This window comes from Chinchilla lanigera, unplaced genomic scaffold, assembly GCF_000276665.1.
Source record: "Chinchilla lanigera isolate Chin_1 unplaced genomic scaffold, ChiLan1.0 scaffold00087, whole genome shotgun sequence".
Taxonomy (NCBI): Eukaryota; Metazoa; Chordata; class Mammalia; order Rodentia; family Chinchillidae; genus Chinchilla; species Chinchilla lanigera.
In genome coordinates, this window is record NW_004955488.1 from 5,083,167 (window position 1) to 5,105,110 (window position 21,944).

The 21,944-nt window shown below is 33.7% G+C and overlaps 1 protein-coding gene across 1 annotated transcript in view; it reads left to right on the plus strand.

Annotated features, from left to right (window-relative positions):
* Col19a1 (collagen, type XIX, alpha 1) overlaps positions 1–21,944 on the plus strand; it is a 304,391-nt gene that overhangs the window by 99,027 nt on the left and 183,420 nt on the right. The gene's annotated exons all lie outside the window — the stretch shown is intronic.

Genomic DNA, 21,944 nt, shown 5'->3' on the forward strand with positions numbered 1-21,944 from the left:
AAGTTACAAAAAGAAAGAAGATATGAGGGGCCAGGGATTTAGCTCAGCGGCACAGTACCTGCCTGGCAAGCGCAAGGTCATGAGTTCGATTCCTGGTACCGGAAAAAAAACAAACCAAAAAAAGAAAAGAAAAGAAAGAAGATTGACTCAGATAACAGATGAACTAAAAGATTTCTGGGAAACTACATGATTGCTTCTAAAGAAACAAATTTCATAACCTAGAGAAAATGAGTGAAGGCCTACAAGAAATATAAAGAGTTGATTAAAAATAACTAGAAAATATGACTATATTCATTACTGTGGAAGAAAGTGGAAGCGTCATTCCAGATCTGTTGGTAAATAAAACAACACAATGAATTGGTTTTTCAGTAGGTGCTGTCTACCCGGTGTTATTTTAACCAGCCTAAGACAGAGGAAAGATGAGCAGTTACCAAGAAATTTGCATAGTTTTAAGAACAAACCAAATAAATATAAAATTGCAACTAAAGCTTATTTTATTTTATTTATCCATTTTGAGTCTTTTTGAGACAGGGTCACACTATACAGTTCAGGCTGGCCTTGAGCTCACTTTGTAGCCCAGGCTAGCTCACAACGATTCTCCTGCCTCAGCCTCCAAGTGCTGGGATTGCAGGCATTCGCCAGCATGCCCAGCTCTAAATTTTATTTATGAATGTAGACACAAATATTTTAAGTAATATATTAGCAAATATAATTCAACCACAAAGCAAAAGATCTGTTACTGTAAATAGGAAGAACAATAATTTTGGGAAAATTTGAATCAGAGACAGCGTATATATGAATAAAATCAACAAAACAAGATCTAAAGGAATATATGTAGATATCATTTTTAAATGATAAAACATTGATTCACAATTAATACATAAGGGTTAGGGTTAGAAAAATTAATGCATAAGCTTAATGCAATTGAAGTAACGATTCCAACTTTTTAAAAAGTTTGCATCACACTTGGGTAAAATTTTTTAAAGTTTCCAAAGACAGATAAATACTTGAGTACAGTCAAAAATTTTTGAAGAGGAACAATAATGACTTTCTTTACCAGACATTTTAGCCTTCTATAATGTTACCATAATTATATAAATATTGTATCATTCAGTATAAATATTGTTGGAATAAATTTAATCAAAAATTGATCTCAGAATTTAGATGAATCTAATTGAGTAAATTTTGCATTTCAAAATTTGATGGATTACTTCACAGAGCGCTAGCACCACTGACTCTATTCATGTAAAAATTAATCCTAGATGGGTGAAAGATTTGTGTAAAATTCCAAAAGTGCACATTTTGCATTTGTAAAATCTAAGGATAAGTTATACCTAACTCATATTTGAAACTCAGGGACTATAAAGTAAAAGATAGATGGACTGTACATATAAAATTAAAACATTTTAATGGTAAAGAGCTATAACCAGAATCAATTAGAAAATTATAATCGTACATTTATAATTAACAGATAGCCAATTAACACTTGTGCTTTTCAGAGAGTTTTGAAAAATTGATGAAAAAGACAATTTTTATTGGATAAAATGTATGCATAAGCAGTTCACTGACAAACTCAAAATATTAACAAACATGCAAAAGCCTCTGATTGCTGGTAGTCAGTAATATATAATTTAAAGCAATTATGAGATCGGACTTTATACCCCGCACCCAGGCACCTGTTACTGGCTGTGATCCAAGGACAGAAAGCATTCTCATACATCACAGGCGGTATGTGTAGAGCTGCAGTTGGTTTTGAAAAGCAATTGAGTATTTATTCAAAATTTAAAATGCATAATATTTTTACCTAGCAATCACTTTCTTTAGAATTTGATCTATTTAAAGCATATCACATCCATATGATGTTGTTTATTTTTTTTAAGTAGTATAAAGCTTTAACACCACTCCTAAAATAAATTCAATCAAATGCAAATATTTACTGAGTTCCCAGAACAGTGTTGCTGTAGAGTTGGCCCACAAATATCGTAATACAGATATTAACTATTAGGTATACAAAAACAGACCATGTGGACTTTTTACTGGTGTGGAATGGGATGGCATTTATTGAAACGTGACTTGTAGTGGCAACAAACTAGAGTGAATGCCATTAACAGTGAATACACGAATAAATTATGATATATTTGTGTCACAGAGGAATATTACAGCTCTAGTGGAGAGAATAAATTGGGATCATACTGAGTAATCTAAATTGATTTTTGGAAGGTAGTGCTGAGGGAGGAAATAAAAATGTAAATCTCTCTCTCTCTCTCTCTCTCTATATATATATATATATAATTTTTAAAACAAAAAGATAAGAATGCATATTGTGCATATATCCAGTTATGATCATATGTGTTTAGAGAAAAAAATGGTAATGATATATAGAAGGTTGAAAATGTCTGACATCTAGATAAGGGATACATTTTGTTTTGTTTTGTTTTGTTTTGTTTTGTTTTGTTTTTGTTTTGTTTTGTTTTTGTTTTTCTCCTGTACCGGGAACCGAACTCATGACCTTGCACTTGCCAGGCAGGCGCTTTGCCGCTGAGCTAAATCCCCAGCCCCCATTTTTTTTTAATTAAGACAAAAGTATCTAATCTATTTTATTTCAAAACATACACACTTTATTTCTTAAATATTTTATATTTATGAATTTTATATTCTTTACACTCTAAAATCACAAAATACGTGTATAAATATCATACATTTATATTATATTGCAGACAGGTTCATACGTTACATATTCTGTAGTTCACATGTAAATATTTCATGAAAAAAACATTTTAAAATCTGTACTAACATATATGTTTTGTGTGTTCAGGCTTTTATATCAAATTACATGTGTGTTTTAGGTAATGTCATTTTCTTTTATTTACGGTGCTGGGGATCAAACCTAGCGCCTCATGCATGTTAAGTAAGTGCTGTACTACTGAGCTAAACTTTACCCCACCCCTAGGTATTTTTTAATTACAGAAATAAAATAAATAGATCAGTGATAGAAAAGCAGCTATGGAACAGCTACAATAATCCATACTGTTTATATTGTTTGAACGGTACTACATGCCTATATCTGGTAATCTGAGCAACTACTTTGAAGATAACAAAATGCAATATGATAACCATTGTTAATTTCTATCATCTTGTTTTGAAATTCTTTTTTTATAATTGTCTTTAAAATAAAAAAACACACCTCAGAAATTCTGCTCCCTTTAGTTACTCACACTCTTACTTTGTGAAGAATTAAATAAAAACTGAAATTTTCAAAAATAAATCCATAAGTGAAATCGAATTGCGATCATGACGTCAGTAGGCACAGGATAGTGCCTCCATCAGTGCTGTCGTAACAACGGAAATGGGAGGATAATGGCAGAAACAGGAGCAATTTAGCAAAAATAGAAATGAAAATATAGAAAGAGGAAGGAGGAAATCCTTCTGTGTTCTGATCCATTAGTAAATCTGTGTGCATTTCTAGCCATACAACATTGCTAAATAACTAACACTCACGGTGACTGTTCAGTCATGACAGTCCTTCACTATGCCCGTTGAGATTGTTTTGGATAACCTAGAACCCTACTTCTATTTCAATTTCGATTTTAAAATCAACAAGTCAATTCCCCCTCCCCCACCCAACACACACACATATCCAACCTGGTGAGATTTGGAATGAGTTATTTCAGTCTGTAAATTGTTTGGAAGGAATTTACCTTGTAATAATGTAGAATCATCTAATTCATAATGTATCTATTTATTTCATTTTTCTTGATTGTCTCTGAGTAACCCATTGTGATTTACACTAGAGGGTTCTTATATAATTTAGAATATTTGCTAGTTATTTGACTGATACTATTAAACAATTTTAAATTGCAGCTTCCCAGGGCTACTCGTATATTGTACTACACTGGGTTTTTTTAGTGTGGACACTGCAACTTGCTTCATTACTCAATTCTAATAGTTTGCAGGCTACTTATACAAGAGTAAACAGCTCTACTTCTTCCTTCCCAGTTCTTCTTGAGTTTCACTTCAGGTCATATTGCAGTCATATTGTACTACCTAAACCCTAGGACATCTACTACAGTAAGGAGCTGTAGTGTACACCCTAGTTCTTTTTCTAAATGCAGGGGGAAATAATTGAATACTTAATTTTCATTGTAGGTTTGCCTGTTAAAAGCCTTCATCAGCATAAAGATATTGAAAATAAAATTTTCTGAGTTTTTCTTGAATACCTAATCAGATAATAAATTTTTAGAATACTTTTCCCACATCTGATGAGATGGTAACATAATTTTCTTTCTTTTCCATTGCTGTAGTCAATCACAGGGTTTGATTTTCAAATATTAAACCACTGGATTCATAAATTAAAACTCATTATTTACTATGGATGGTGGAATTAATTTGCCAAATTGGAATTAGGATTTTTTTTTCTCTCTTTTTGAGACAGGGCCTCACTCTGCAGTTCAGGGTGGCCTCGAGCTCACTTTGTAGCCCAGGCTGGTCTTGAACTTGCAACAATCTTCCTACCTCAGCCTCCTGAGTGCTGGGATTACAGGTGTGTGCCACCACCCCCAGCTTACAATTAGGATTTTTGCATCCATGTTTATGAAAAACTTGAGAGATATCTTTGTTTGAATTTCCTTGTCAGATTTTGTTATCTAAGTTACTTTGGGTCCATGAGATGAGTTGACACTTGTTACCTCTTTTGTGTTCTCTGAAGAAGTGCATTTGATATTTGTATTAGTTCTGTAGTAAATGTTACTGAAAATTGACCAGAAAAGTCAACAGGATTTCAAGGCTGCTATGTGAGGGGCTTGGGATTTAGCTCAGTGGCAAAGCGCCTGCCTGGCAAGTGCAAGGTCGTGAGTTTGATTCCTGGTACCAGAAGAAAAACAAACAAACAAAAAAAAGTTGCTATGTGAAAAGATTTTAAATTATGGATTAAATTATTTTAATCACCTCATTTGGAGTCCTAAAAATTCAAAACTGTTTGCTTTAGTAGTTATATTTATGAACAGAACTATGCAAAATTTACAAGTTATCTATTTTTCCAAAGTCTATTGACTTCCTTCTCATGAACAGAAGATTTAATATTTTCCCCCCTCTTTTATTCTTACTACTGCCAGATTTCAATAATTGTTACTCTGAGTTTTACCTTCACATTAATAACATATGTATGTCTATTATTTAATTTGATTTTAAAACCACTTTAAACTGTGTTAAAAGATAATCTTCTAACACATTACAAAAGATAAAGGACTTATACCCAGATTGCCAATCTCTTTTCTCCCTTCTCTTCCATTCTTAATTTTTGTTAGATGTGTGATTTCAACGTTTCTGAACATTTACAACATTTAATTTTGATCTTTAACTACGACCAGTAATTTTACTTTTCACTGTAGTCCTGTAGTTAAATGGAGTCTATATTCATTTTCAAAATTTGCTGACAGTTTCTGTAGTATTCTATTGGGAGACTGGTTTGTCTTTTAGTAATTTTTTCACAAAAAAATCATGAAAAACGTACATGCAGTGTATGTGGAGGTCCAAATCTTGCTTTTGCTTTATACTTGAATGACAGTTTATTTGAATTTCTTGGGACATTTTCTGTTTCCTTGGGATGCCCTATCCTTAGACCACTACCACGGAGTGTCACTATGCAGGTTACCTGACACCACCCAGCCTAAAATTATAGAAGACTGATAACTTTTCTTTATTTAAAGAAAGAGATAATGCAAATGTAATCAAATGTGTGATTTAAGGCCTGCATTTGAGAGCTTCTGGAACTCGGAGGAAATGCTATCTTAGTTTTAATTTGAGTAAAAGTTTCCCTACTGTTTTATAGCTGGGATCAGAACATAGAGTGTATCTCAACATATTTTGTAGGGCAAAAATTATTTCCATGGGCATTATAAGGCTTGAAATTTTGGTAATATAAGGTTAAAAGTTACACTTAACCCAAATATTTGTAGTATGGCATTGTTTTGAACTCTTTAACAGTGTAATTCCACTTATTGAAGTAGCCAGAGTTGGAGACCCCCAATCAGTAGAAAATGATTAATGCCAAACATGGAGGCAACATCTTTCTTTTTTGCTTATTCATGCTATTCAGAGGTCTATGATTTGATGGTGAATTCATCCCTATGGGAAAAAGGAGACAAACAGTGAGAGATGAGTTAGAGACATTTCGGGTAGATCTAGCAGAAAGTAACTTAATCTGAAAAATTAAAACCACTAGAAAATGAATACTCTCAGTGAAAACTAGACACAGTGATAGGATTAAGTGACCTAGTCAATACCTGAGAATCAATGCAAGTCGCCAGGATTCTGGAACCTAAATCCCCTTCACCCATTACTGAATATTTTCAAATACTCTTCCAATTTTTATTTCTTTGTCCATAAAATTGTGGAAATTTTCTTTATTTCAGAAAGTCTCTCCTGAGAGTCTTTGAAATGTTTAGATCACTTAAAAATGCATATTATTAATTTCACTGAGTTAATAGCCATTATGGTCTAGCAGTGTGTGTAATATTTATCGGGGGACATCTTAAAATTCATATTATCATAAAATGCATATTTAAGGACTTTCCACCTACATAAATTGAATTTAATAGATTACAGCAACTCCAGTGGGCCCCTAGGGCTTGGCATAACACAGTCCAGAGCTTTGTTAAAGCACATTTCCTTCCTGTCATTTTTTACTTAGGGAGTGTGCTCTAATTACCTAGAGCCTGACTGTGTTTGTCTTGCTTAGTTATGAAAAATATAAAACTGAATTTTTCCAGTAAGATATTCTACTAAGTTAAAAAGAAAGTAAAATTTACAGTTGATTACATCCTTTTTTAGCTTTCAGTAACCTACATAGAAGTGTCGACTACAAATAACAGCTGCCAATAACATTTAATGACTTACACATTACTGTGCATTAGAAAAATCTTCCTTTCATGTGCCAAGACTGTGAGGGGGTGTGTGCTGCAGTTTAAGCTGAGGTTATTGTTGATTATCAATGGATGTACTTTAATGTACTTTAATGAGAAGCATCACACATAAATTATATTCAGCGTTTTCTACAACATAGTCTGCAGACCACCTACCTCACAGTCCCTGGACGCTACAAGCACTCTTTCTGAGCTCCCCTCCACATGCGTTGGATTAGAAGTCTAGCCCTATGCCTCAAGAGTTTGTGTTACAATTAATCCCCTCAGAGATCCCCAAACAACAAGAAAACTTTGACAATAGTGGCTCTTTGTATCTACAAGTGTGCGGTATATACACATAATGTAGTAAAGGCCTGAAGTCTTGTCTAGAAAAACTCTGCTCCTAGCTGTACAGATTGGCTCCAAAGTATAGAATACAACTGCTTAAACAATCTTCCAAGAATGCTTATTTATGTTAAAACCAATCTTGAGCTCCACTATTCACTTTGGGCTTACTGTATGTGACAGTCACTCAGCTCTGTGGCTTTAACACTAGGTCAAGGAGCTCTAACTTTGTAGTATCCACTCTGAGATGCACTAAGTACAAATTTAAATACTACTGTCTACTCAAAATTCTCTACTCTTATAAGACATCAGCATTTTTAAAAACCCATTCTGATGGTTCAAAATCAGAAAGCATGACTTCAGAGCTGGATGTTATGGAATTGTAACTGACTTCTCTGGGGCACACCACTGGGTCCTCCAACACAAAACATAAGAGAGCAAAAACCCACTCATGTTCTTCTATTCTCTGGTCTTCCTCAAAGATAGAATTATATTAACCAGTAGCCCAATCTCTAAATTCATTTTTTCTGTGTTCCTTTATTTGAGAAATACAAACAATAACCATTTGATTCAGTGCAAACTGCCTTTGTCTGTGGCCTAGACATGAGACTACATTAGAAGAAAACTCTTCTATTGCCACAGAGAAGCATCAGTTATAATGCTTGAAATGAATTTAAAAGGAATCTCACACTAGAGGCTTCAAGGATTGAAGGATTACCTGATTACTAGTTTCACAAACAGCAGAGTTTATAGCATATAGACTCACTCGGAGGGCCTTGTGGACTTGCAACAGTTTTCCAAAAGTTAATGACACAAACATCCCTATTTGCTTCTCAGCTCTTCCATTCCCTGGTTTCTGAGGCTGGAATCTGACAATGCCTCCAAGCTGTTCTTAACTGCCTTGTAGGTTGGTTCTTGATTGTTGGTAAGGATTCCCAGCTGTGCTTGCTCAGGAGCCCTGTATTATTGTCCTCTTCCTATAGAGAACTCCTACTGTAATAGCATTGTTAATATCATAAAAGTGCTCTGTAAAATCTACTCATGTTGTGAGTTTTCACAACCCAAGGTTGCAGTAAATGGGAAATGCAGTAAATTGCAAGTAAGTATGAACATCTAGTTCTGACATGGGAGGGATAAACTCAGCATGTGAAAAAGACAATTATTTGGATCCTAAAAGCTTTAAATTAAATAATCTGGCTTAAATAGGTTTTGGAAAAGATCCAAATAAAGGTTTGTGTTTGGCTCTGATGTGAGAAACAGAGCTTTATTTTCATTTTTAAAGTTGTTTTAATTAAATTTAAAATCATTTAAGTATGCAAATACATTATTATTTCCATGTACTTTTCCCATCCCTGTAGTTGTTTCCCAATTAACTGCACTAACATCAGGTAACCGCACTAACATGATTTCTTATGCCCAAGTGTCATTTCCTCTACTTCTCATATTGGCTAAACTTGGATATAAATCCAGCAGTGTATCATGACCCCAATACTATTCAAGCAGTACAAGCCAGAAGGTGATGATGACTGTCTAAAATATAATTTAGCTGTGAATTTTTTTCTAAAGGATCTTCTAGTCTTCACTGTAAGTTTGCTTTTGAGATTTTTTTTCTTATCTCCCAGATGAGAAAATGAGAAACACACCATCCTCACTGTATTGATAAATAAACGCTAACCTGGGATTGTTTGGGAGATCTACACATTGTTTATGCACAAACTTCTAGTATATGTTACACTTCTTCAGTGATCTGCCAGGAGAGTTTACTGAGTTCTGTGCTAGGTGCTTAGGAAAAGGCAAGAGAAACAGGAAACAATATGCGTGGATGAAGAGACTTATAATACTACTGGAGATTCAAAACAAGTTGCCACCCCTTTCTCCCTGGGTAGTCTCAATGTGACTTCCCAGTCCCACATCACCTCTCAGGAAAAAGCTTCCTAAATCTATAACCTGGGCTCATTCCCCTACACTGCTCCCCTTCACCCAGCCACCTGTGAGGGATGCCCTCCTGAGTGTCCTGTTTATTCCTGTCCATCACTGTTGTGTGTCTATAACAGAACCCTCTCACATCTGCCTCTTCTCCTGCCTTTGCTCATTTCTATTTCTGCTGACAATATCACCATCCTCCCAGGCTTTGCACAGACCTGAGACTGTAATTTTTGTTAACTCATTTCTCTCACTTCTTTCTATTGCATCTGATTTCCATAACTACCTTCATTTCTATTCACATGCCAGTTCCCTAGATTCTGACTTTCTTCTGTCTTCAGTGAGAGTCACCTGCTTACTGAATAACCTACTTCTCTAACTTTTCTCCCAGTCATTTTTTCTACATGCTTACCTCTGTTGATTTCCAAAGACCTCAGTGCTAGCATTTTGCTTACAAAGAGCCAGTGCTCCCCAATGGCAGCAGAGAGATGGCCAAGTGCCCCCCAACCTGCTATTATTTATCATCCTGCATAGGTGAACTGAGCCTGCCTTCCAGCTGTTTTTCACAGGCTTTCTCTTGTGCAGAACCCCATATTTTACCCAAACCCAGTAATGTGCTATGCTTTTTTTTTTTTTTTTTTTTTTTTTTTTTGGTTTTTCTCCGGTACCGGGAACCGAACTCACGACCTTGCGCTTGCCAGGCAGGCGCTTTGCCGCTGAGCTAAATCCCCAGCCCCGCTATGCTTTATATGTGTCTTTACTTTCAGCTTTCCTTCATTCTTGAATAGCCTGCTCCATTTCTTTTTATCTAGATCTGACATAGAACATGGGAATTTGGTCAATAATTAGCTACACAATTAGACATAAAGATTAAGAATTAATCACTAGAATAGGGCTGCATGAGTTCTCACCCTGGCTCTGCCTCTTACTGTAGCCAAACTCCTTACCTCACTCTACTTTAGTTTTTTCACCTAAGAAGTGGATAAAATTCAGAGTGATGAAATGTGGTAAATGAGCTAAAACTCTTAGAAGAGTATCTCATGGACAGAAAGTATAAATGCTAGACACCAATTATGCATTACCAATTTCTGCCTTCATTTCTAGGTCTTGAAATTAGTAAGCACAGCCTTACATAAATATCAAAAAGTTTAACAATGAATATACATATATATAATATCTTTATATTTTTTGTAACATAAAGTACACTTTTATAAACAGAAAATAAATAGCCTGTACTTAGGAAGAATAAAGAAGTTATTATGGAACATTTTAAACAAAATGAAATTACATAACTAGGATAGTGAAACCCCATGTACACAATTACTGAGCCAACCTCACTTCAACCAGTCTTCATTTTGTATTATTTTGAAGTAATACCAAACAGCATATGCTTCTTCTGTAAGTGCTACAGTATGAATCTCTAGATGATTAGACCTTTTCTTTGTATAACTACAGTGCCATTAGCACACTTAAATTTTTCCAAAACTAATTGCCTGGCAATCAGTCATTTGGTGCTCGGACTTCTAATGGTATCACAAAATCATACATATTTTTAATAATTTGCATTAGCCAGCATCCAAATAAGGTCTGCTCATTTCACTTGGTCACTGTGCTTTTAAATGTCTATTAATCTGTCATCTCCTCTCTATCTTTCTGTCATTTTGTTGTTTGTTTTATTTACATTATTTACCAAAGTATCAGGATTATTTGTTCTGAAGAATTTTCCAGAGTCTGGATTTACTAGTTATATCTCCATGGTGTCATTTGATATGTTCCTCTCTCCTCTTTTCTTTTAATGGGTGATTAAATCAGGTATACATGTGATGTTTGTACAAGGCTGTATTACAAGTGACATAGAGTTCTTTTGCCAGGATCCACATAATGCCTGTAAATTTTTCCTTTTTGGGTGATGATAATAGTCCTTAATCATCAATACCTAGACCCATTAATTCATTTAAGGCTGCAAAATGGTAATATTTTATCATTTCCTCCACATTTATTAGCCCAGAATATTTTTATAAGGAGGAACTTCTCCTCATTTATCCTCTTTACCCAGTGGTGTGGATCACAGGAAATGTCCTGAAAAATACTTACTTCTTCCTATTTATATACCATCTTCAAAAGAATGAGATGGTTCTGATAGAATCTTCAAATGGTTACCAATTATATTATATTCTTTTTGCTGGGTTGTTGTCAGTATTATGAACCTGTTTTAATTTGTTGTAATTTTCCTTACTGATCCCCAAATGTCCAGTTCTGCTCAGTGAGAAAGAACCTCTTCCAGTTATGCCCTGAGTCTCCTCAACATAAACCATGTGTGAATGACATTTTCCAATCTACTGGGATGAAGTGTCGCAGCCTCCTACATGTTACTGAAATTGTCACCATACTTCAAGGATTGACTCAGCCTTTGCCTGCAATATAAAAGCTCCCTCACTACAGCCTCTTGAGTATTTAACAGGAATAATATTGCTTATTGATAATATATTATCAATATATTATAATATATAATAATATTGCTTATTGCTTATTAACAGGAATAATATTGCTTATTGATAATATATTATCAATATATTATAATATATAATAATATTGCTTATTGCTTATTAACAGGAATAATATTGCTTATTGTGAATCTAAAATAGTTTAGGACCTTTTCTGGTCTTGTTTGTATAATTGAATGTGTCTCTTCAGTGAAGGTTCAGTGAGTAGAATTAAGGCACAAACTTTATAGCAACAATCATATCAATAAAATAATTTCTTAAAACTTTATATATAGCTTTACAAGTAGAAAAATCATAAATATCTTGAAATGTAAGTTGTAAAAACAAAAGTAGCACAGAAATATCATATATAGTACCTTAAAGTACTTCAAAAGTATACATGATTTTACTATATGATTTGAGAATAAATTGCTTCAATTTATGCCCCAAAATACTTCAGTATGTATTTTCAAAGAATAGGCATATTCTCTTACATAATCATAGTACAATTATCAGATTCATAAATTTACACTAGCAGATGTTTTAATTTTGAGAAAAATGAATAATTTATGGCAGTTCATAGACACCTTTTAGATGCAGCAACTCAAAATATGCCAAGAGATAGATGTCAAGTTTGAGAAGCTGTGATTTTATTGATTGAAATTCTTGCTCCTAACATTTTGTTTAAACCTAATGGAGTGAGCATTCACAGCAAAAGTTTTAGAAGCTTTTCTGCCCAAACAAGGGAGAAAAACTCTCTGATCCATCTACCCTGGTCAAACAAACAAGTTAGAAATGGCGCTGAGACCGATGAATCACAGACTCAACACTACTGATGATGATTGTGGAGAATTTCCTTCTGGATCTGTCTTTCCCTCTGGATCCCGGGCAGCAGCTGTTATAGACTAAATTTTCTCTCCCAGATGAGTATAACATTCCCTCTCCCTTCTTCATCAGCAAAAGAAAATGAAATGGAGAATTTTGGAAAGGGCCTGAAATATATTGCAGACATTGCTGTAATTTGGAAATTGTCACACTAGTGCTCAGAAGATTTGGCATTTTGGACAATTCATTCTAGATGTGACGTTGCTTCCAAATCAGCTTGAAAAGATGTTAGTTAAAGAGACATTGTTTTACTTGAAATTCTTCCTGATGATATTTTGTTCAGGAGACAGTACTTGGTACTTACTTCAGGCCTTTGCCTATGTGCTTCTGAGAGTAGGCAAGGCTGGTGGTTACCCAGAATGAACCTGAAAGCCCAGTATTCACTTCCCTCCCTAGGGATCACCTGAGGGCTGGCTTCCTGTAAAAAGCAGAAGCCCCTATTGTTAGATCTCACTGCCCTGGGCTATGTTATCTCGCTCTTTCTTAAAATCAAATGTTTTTCTCTTCTCCTCCTCTCTGTTTCTCTGGGGTTTTTTTCTTTTTTTTTTTAAGTAATCTGAACCTGAGGTAGAAACCACAATTTTAAGCAACATGGGAGGGTGGGCTATAGCATATTACCTTGCCAGCATAGAACACAGGAGCCCTAGATGCATTAGTTTACTGCCATCTTTAGCATCTGAAGGTGTTACGCCAATACATAGTTCTGTGAATGTGTCTTTTGTTCCTGTTCCACAAAATCAGTTTTTAAGAAGCCTAAAAATGCTTAGACCACATTAGCAAATGAGAAGGACCACTGCGTAGTAGATTTTCTGAGAGTCTGGCTCTCTGAAAGAGTCTCATATTCCAGACTGTACGTACAAGCATCAGTTGTGTAGCTTCCATACCTCAGCAGCTAGCCAAGTTATCTGGTAGCTAGGGGTAGGGAAACATGATAGTAGAGGACTTAAGCTTAAGGAGAGCTATGTTTCTTTAACCAGATCTGTACCATGGGTAAGTCCTCAAGTCAAAGCTAAAGCTGTGTCTTTCTATTTTGAACTCCAAAGACCACAAACATTTTAAAATCATGTTGGCATTTTTGTTTTAAAAATTATCTGAGATGAGGTGCCTCAGTCGGTAGAGCATGAGACCCTTAAAATTATATGAGGTGATGAATTACAATTATATCCTAAATATTTTACAGCACATCAGTGACTGTATTTCTTTAAAGATTTGTTCTTCATATGCAAAGTTAAATTTACAGTACCATCCATAATTATTAAGAGAGCTGTATTCATAATTACTAAAGAAGATTTATATGAGCAGATTTTCTAGATGTTCTTTTGTTAGATTAAGTTTTCTCCCCTTGGAGGAAAGACTAATTAAGTTTATGTCACAAATGCAATTAGGTGAGTAATCTTGGCTCAAATCCATTTAGATAAAAGAATTACAAACAGATTGTGACATAACAAATAAGTTCTTATCAAGGCAAAATCTCTTTGAGAGCTGTTATCCCAAAAGTAAAAGCCCTGGTCTCTAAACACAAATTTGTCTCAAACTTTATCTTGACTCATCCTTGTAAGGTCATCATTTTAAGAGAATTTGTCTGCATTTAATTCACAGTATCCCTTACACGTAAATTCTTTTTTGTTTCGCCATTGCAACACTATTCCTTAGGTATGTTCAGGAGTTGTTTGTTTTTATCAGTTAAATGTCCCAAGATAATAATGGAAAATATTTGCACAGATTGAGAAAGCTCTTGTTTTCAAGCACTGGCACCCAGTTTAGCAGATCACAGTTATGCCCTGTGATTTGTCTTGGAAGTTTTGGAAATCTTATATATCTTGGTGTCAGAGACACAATCCATCAGCCACATCTTCAGCAGCAGCAGCAGCAGCAATAGCAAAGGCGTAATTGTAACTACTGTAAGCTAAGGTAAGATGGCAAGCTACAGACAGCCTCACATTAGAAAAGAATTTCTTGTTGGGAAAAGGAAAGTTCTGTTGTGTAACTTGCTTTGCTTGACACATTTGTATATGGAGGTTAGTAGCACACTATATATGTATGATTTATAATTTTGAAATTTACAATATTTGGAGTTTTGCTTAAAATACTTCTTACTGATTCTTAATGATGAATGAGAATTAAGTTACTTTAAAAATTTAAAGACTTATAATTAGTTTGCTTCAAACCTTTAAATATCAGCTAACACACCAAAGGCTTATCTTAACTGCTTCTGATTTCCATTATTGAGTATATTTACTTTCATCCTAATAGACCAGAGAATACCATAAAATAGACAATATCTAATATTAAGTGCATTTTGTTAAATATTTACACTGATTTTATAGGTATGGATGTATGTATATGTATGCAAGTGTGATGGATCTAACAGGCTCAAAGAAAGAAGAATGAAACTAGATTTCACGGGAAATCCTCTCTTTAATATCTATATATCTGTGAATGCCTTTTCCCCCAGGAATGTGGGTCACAGCTCTATCTCTGTCTCTACCTCTATCTCTGTCTGTCTCTATCTCTATCTCTGTCTCTATCGCTATCTCTATATGAATGACAGACACCAAGTAACTGGATAGAAAGAGTAGAGAGACGACTATGTATATTTGTTGGTGAGACCAAATAAACCCAGCAAGCAAGAAAAAGTGAAAGAGGGCTTGAGCAAAGCTGCAACACTGGATATTCTCCAGCCCACTCACAGACTGATCAGAAGAGCTGGCAGCCTGGAGACTTGGTGGTAACATAGCTCTGTTCAAACCATGGGACAATAAGCTGTGCGGGCACAGAAATGATCCTAGAAACAACAGTTTAAAAATAAAAATAAAGGAAGAAATTGAACGGTGATGTTAGTAACTTCTTATAATGTGTGAGGTAGACTCCAAAGGTTAAGTCCAGAAAAACGAATTCCAAAGTTAAAAAACATACAAAGGAAGTGAGAAAATGTGACCCACATTCCTTAGGGGAAAGGCATCAATAAAAACTGACTTTGAGCGGGCCAGAGTGCCAGATAGTGAATTTAACAAAGACTTTAGAGAAATAATGTGAATGTCCAAAGAATGAGATAAACTTCTGTTCAAATAAGTGAAAATATCACAATTACTCAGCACGTAGACAAGCTCACTAGATACACAGACACTACAAAATGAGCTAGAGTTTGAGTACAATAGCTCAAGTGAATAATTTACAAGCTGGTCTCTACAGCAAATGTGATACAGCAGAAACAAAAATCAATGAACTTGAATATAGATTAACTGAAATTCTCTAATCCAGAACACAGAAAAAAATGAAAAATCAACAGATCCACAGAGACCTGGGTGTGAGGCTATACTAGTCAACATTATTTATGTAATAGGAATTCCAAATGGAGAGAGAAATGGACAAGACAGAAAAAAGAGCTAGAATTTGTCAAATTTGATTTAAAATATTAATATGTAGACCCCAAAAGCCTAAGAAACACCAAATCAGAGAAACACAAAGAAAATTACTCTAGACAGAGAGCCAAACAGAGAAAATCTAATGACAAACTTTAAATCTTGAAAGCACCAAGAGAAAAATAATTCATCACACATGTAGAACCACAGTAAGAATTGTATAATGTTTCTGCAGATAGTGGAGATCAAAAGGCAGTAAAATTACATATTCAAAGTGCAAAAACAGAGAAAGAGATTGTCAGCTAAGAAATTTATATTCTATGAAACCATCAAATGTGAAACCAAAAATAAAGACCTTTCCAAGCAAGGAAAAACAAAATGAATTCTTGCTAGCAGACATAATCCACAAGAATTTCTGAAGGGGTCCCTTAGATTTTATGTAAGTGATAAGACAGTAACATGAATCTGTAGAAAGAAGTGGAGATTATCAGAACTTGTAAATATATAGACTAATGTAAAAGATTTAGCATAGGCAGTCATGTATAGACATATAGATATTTATACATATCTATTTTCATGCTAATTTCACTTAAATAGATAATGTGTAAAGCAATAGCTAACACTTTCTTGTCATGTTTGTAACATATGCATATAATATATATATTAGCATAAAGAATGAAATAGGAAAAAGATTAAAATTTACCATTATTTTCTGAAATTAAAAACATTAACTAAAATAGATTTGGGTAAGGTAAATGTGCATATTATAAGTGCTATCCTAAAAACTTCTCAAAATTGCAAATGAAGTAAAAGCTACTGAAAAACTAAAATTGTATGCTAAAATATTTGTTAATTAAAAAGTGCAGTAGAAAAAAAAAACAGAAAAACAACAAAGACTTAGCATGTGGAAATCAAATAACAAAACTGAAACCTTTGCTTTATCCAATGTCACAAAAGATTTCTTCTGCTTTGATCTAGAAGTATTATAGCTTTGGATTTACATTTGTTTCTATTTGTTACCTATTTGAGTGCATTTGTGTGTAGGGTGGGATTTATGAATCAAAGTTCAGTTTTTGCATACCACTAATTACATTAAGTATGAGCAGAATATATACTCCAGTCAAAAGGCAGAGATTGTCAGACCAGATATTTAAAAAGTTAGCTCTAACTGTGTGTCATCTCCAAAAGATACAGGTTAGAGACATCTACAAAAGATATAGATTAAATCTAAGATACAAATAGGAGTGATAGGAGGGAGGAGAGAAAGGAAAAATGCAGGGGCTGGGGATTTAGCTCAGAGGCAAAAGCGCCTGCCTGGCAAGCGCAAGGTCGTGAGTTCGGTTCCTGGTACCGGACGAAAAAAAAAAAAAAAGGAAAAATGCAAAGAATCAAGATACAATATGTATATACTAATTCTCCAAGATTAATGTATTTGTTATGTATCACAAACATATACTAACAAAAAATAGGAAAAGGTGCAAATAGGCTAAAGTTAAAACATACAAAATAATGCACTATTGCATTGTAATATTAAGAAGTATAGAATGAATATAATATTAGATAAAGTAGACTAACAGGTACTATTAGGCTCAAGGTAAGATATTTCATAATGATAGAAGAAACAATATCTTAGGAAGATGTAATAGTTTTGCATTTATTTTACAAAATCTTGAAATGCACAAAGGAGAAACTGATAGAAATGAAAGGGAAAATACAATTAGAATTAAAAAGAAAGAAAAAGGCAATTGTATTTTAATACTGTCAGCAAAAATACACTAAACTTGAATACAACTACACTGTATTTGTCCTAATTGGTATTTGTGAAACATTATCCAACAATAACAAAAAATTCACATAAAATATGTCTGATCACAATGGAATCAAATTAAAATTAATATTAGAGAAATATTTAAGTCCTCAAACATTTGAAAACAGTATCAGTAACTATGAGTCAGTAAAAGAATTAGGAGAGAAAATTTTAAATTCCAACTGAATGAAAATAAAAACATATTAAATGTACATTTAAATACTCATAATACAAAGCAATAAATCTACTGTTACCAAGTAGGCTAGGCATTCACCACTGGAATAGGGAGGGGATATCAGTCCTCAAGCAAACAGAAAGCAGGAATAATAGGAGAATGGAAATAATATTTTTTTAAAAAGCAGACAACCCAAGAAACCCAAAAGCTGATTTTAAAAAGATGGGCTTCTAAGTATACTGATCAGGAAAAGAAAGGAAGACAAACGTTGCTAGTAACTGGGATGAGGAAGGGGACACAACTACAGACCCCATGGAAGCTAAAGGGTTTGTAAGAGAGTGTTCATACTCTATGCTAATACTGTAATGTAGATGAAATATACAAAGTGAAATTAGCAAAACTTTTAATTATATGCAACTATATATATGTAAAATTTATACATATATAAAATTATTTATTTATGTATTTATTGATTGATTTATTTATGGTACATTACAACTCAAAGTGTGGGCACCATTATCAAGACCCAAGAACACACTGTTTCTGCAATCTTAGGGGACAATTCACACAGTGCTAAGACCACAACTGTCGGGGGAGGATATTGCTATGAAGAAAAACCTTAGCTCAGATGTTTTCAATTCCAGCAGATGGTTTCAATTATTATTAGAAAGGAGTCCATTTCTATATATAATCTTTCCAAAAATTGAAAGAGAACTCTTAACAGTGCATTTTTTGAAAATATTACTATGATAACCAAGTCACACAAAACCACACAATAGTCTAGAGGACAATATCTCTCATGAGCATAGACATACAAAGCCATCTAACACAATACTAGAAAATCAAATCTAAATATATAAAAACAAATACACACCATTAAGTTTTTGTTTTACATTTGAAAGTAGTTAATTTAACATACCATATTATTAGAATAAAAAATAAAGACCACATGATCGCCTCTATGGATGCAGAAAAAATATCTTTTAAATTTAGTGTTCATTCAATGAAGTAAGAATACAAGAGTAATATTTCATTCTGATAAAGTTATCTGTTAAAAACAACTGTAGCTGTTATAATTCACTTACTGATGAAAAGTGAGTTATTTCCTCTAAGGCAGAATTAATACATGTGTACTCATACATTCTCAGTTTTAGCCAGTAAAATACAGCAGAACAGGTAAAGACATAAAGTGGAAGAAAGAAAGGAAATCCATCTTTATTCATATAAGGCAAAGTCTTACATATAAAGGTACAGGTAATGTTTAATTTATTTCTTAAATTTTTACCAATTCTGCATGTTTATATCTAGTAATCTGAGCAGCTACTTTGAGGATAACAATATGCAATATAGCCACCACTGTTGATTTCCTATCATCTTATTTTGAAATTCTATATCATTTTTACTGTTTTTAAATTTTTATTCTCTTTAAAATAAATACATACATAAATAAAAATTTTAAAACCCTAGAGGAATCTATGAAAAATCTACCAGAGGTAATAAGCAAATTTGGCAGGGTTGCAGGAATGAAAATCAATAGCCAGATTTCTATTTCTATACATTAACAATCAATCAAAAATGAAATTAAAAATAATTTCTTTGTAATGATGTCAAAAAGAATCAAATATTTAGTCCTACATTTAGAAAAAAGCAGCAAACAACTATACACTGATAACACCAAATTATTGCTAAGAGCAACTCAAGAATACCTTTAAAAAATGAAGACATGTTTGTGTGCTTTTGAGAACCTAGTACTGTTAAGATGATTGTTCTTCATCTATTGAACTATATAGGTTTAATAAAATCCCAATGCAAACCTGAAGGACTTTTGCAAGTGTTAAGAAATTGATCTGGGGGCTGGGAATTTAGCTCAGCGGCAAAGCGCCTGCCTGGCAAGCGCAAGGTCGTGAGTTTGGTTCCTGGTACCAGAGAAAAACCAAAAAAAAAAAAATTTGATCTGAAATTCATATGGATATACAAATGATCTGGTATAGCCAAGATGAGTTTTTTGGTGTTTTTTTTTTTTGTTTGTTTGTTTTGTTTTTGTGTGTGTGATGCTGGGGACTAAACTCAGGGCGTTGGACATGCAAGGAAAGCCCTCTGCCACTGAGCTACATGCCCAGATCAGAGTTTCCTTTTGTTCTTATTTTAAAGAGAAGAAAAACAAACATTAAAAACAATGGTATAAAATTTCAAAACAAGACTGTAGGAAAGTAACAATGTTCAGTACATTGTGCATTGTTATCTTCAGGGGCAGAGTTTCTTTTTCTAAGAAACTCAAGAACTAATACCCAATTTCAATATTTATTAAAATTTAAAATTCTCTTACTGAAAGACACTGTTAAGATGAAAGATAAGCCACACAGTAGGTGAAAATATTTGAAAATTACATATACAATAAAGACTTTTATCCAGAATGTAACTATCTCTAAACAAAATTACTTTTAAAAACTGAGAAAAAGTTCTTTTTTAAAGACACATAAATTACAAATAAACACGTGATAAGCTCAAAATCATTAGTCATTGGAAAAATACAAACAAAATAAAAAGAAATATTTACTTTAATTGTGATGGTTTCATGGCTGTGCTTAAATGAAAATTTACCAAATTGTACACATTAAACATGTGAATTTTTTTGTGTTAATTATACATCAATAAAACTGTTATGGTTTTAAAATACCATTACAAAAATATAGCAAACCATACTCTGGGAGCAAATATTTGCAAAACCTGTATCTTATAAAGGACTTAAATAATACATAAAGAACTTTTACAACTCAATAAGATAGACAAACTAAAACTAAAAACATTTGAATAAGCACTTTATCTTATTACATCAAAAAGATATGCAAATTATTAATAATCCAAGGAAAGATCATTAATTATGAAGGAATGATTAAAGAAATTAAAACCACAATGAGTTGCTAATGCAGCCCCCCAAGAAAACAATACAATATCAGATATTAATGAAAATGTGTACAAATTAGAAATTTTTATACATTGTTGATGGGAATGTAAAATGACACTTTGAAAATTAATTTGGAAGTTTGTTAAACAGTTGAACATACACTTACCACATGACGACCAATGACTACAGTCATAGGTATTTACCCAAGAGAAATAAATATCTGTGTCCACAAAAAGATGTAAATGTCATCATTTATAGTGGTATTATTTAGCATATCAAAGTAAAAAACTGGTGCATAGATATTTCTCCAAAATATTGCACTGAATCAAAGAAACTGGACCCAAGCTGCGTGTGGTGGCACACTCCTGTAATCCCAGCACTCAGGAGACTGAGGCAAGAGGATCATTGTGAGTTCAAGAGCAGCATGGGCTACAAAATGAGTTCAAGGCCACCCTGAAGTGCATAGTGAGTGTCTTAAACACACACACACACACACACACACACACACACACAAACTGGACCCAAAGGTCAACTTATGATGCTTTTATTATTACAAATTTTCTAGAAACAAATTAAAATATAGGGACAAAAAGCACGTCAGTGGTTTTGTGGGGCTGTAAATGAGAGGGTAATTGAAGCTTTTAAATCCTGGATTATAATGATGGCTGTAAACTATATAAGCTTGCTAAAACTTACTGACCTGCACATATACAATGTGTCAATTTTGCAGTATGTAAATCATATCTTACTAAAACTGTTAGATAAACAATAAGATACCTAGGCTTGAAGTAGAAATTTGGGAATAATTAGCATTTAGATGATCACTGTAACCAAAAATGCAAAGAAAACACCTAGAGAAAGTCGACTGAAAAGAGAAATATAGTGTGGAACAGATCTCTGTGAATCGGCAACACTTTGAGAATTCAACCAAAAGTAAAATGTGGCTATGGAAGTACAATAAAATCCAAAGAAGTAGAGTGTCTCCTGAAGAATAGCTAGCAGTAAGTTGGTCATAAGGATATCAAATGCTACTCATAGGTCAGGGGAGAAAAAGACTGACATACCTAATATGGACACTCGTGTCTGCTCTGAACATTTCTAGGAGCAGCAAGGCCGCAAGTCAACCTGGAGTGGACTTCAGAGCTGGTGGGAGGTGACAA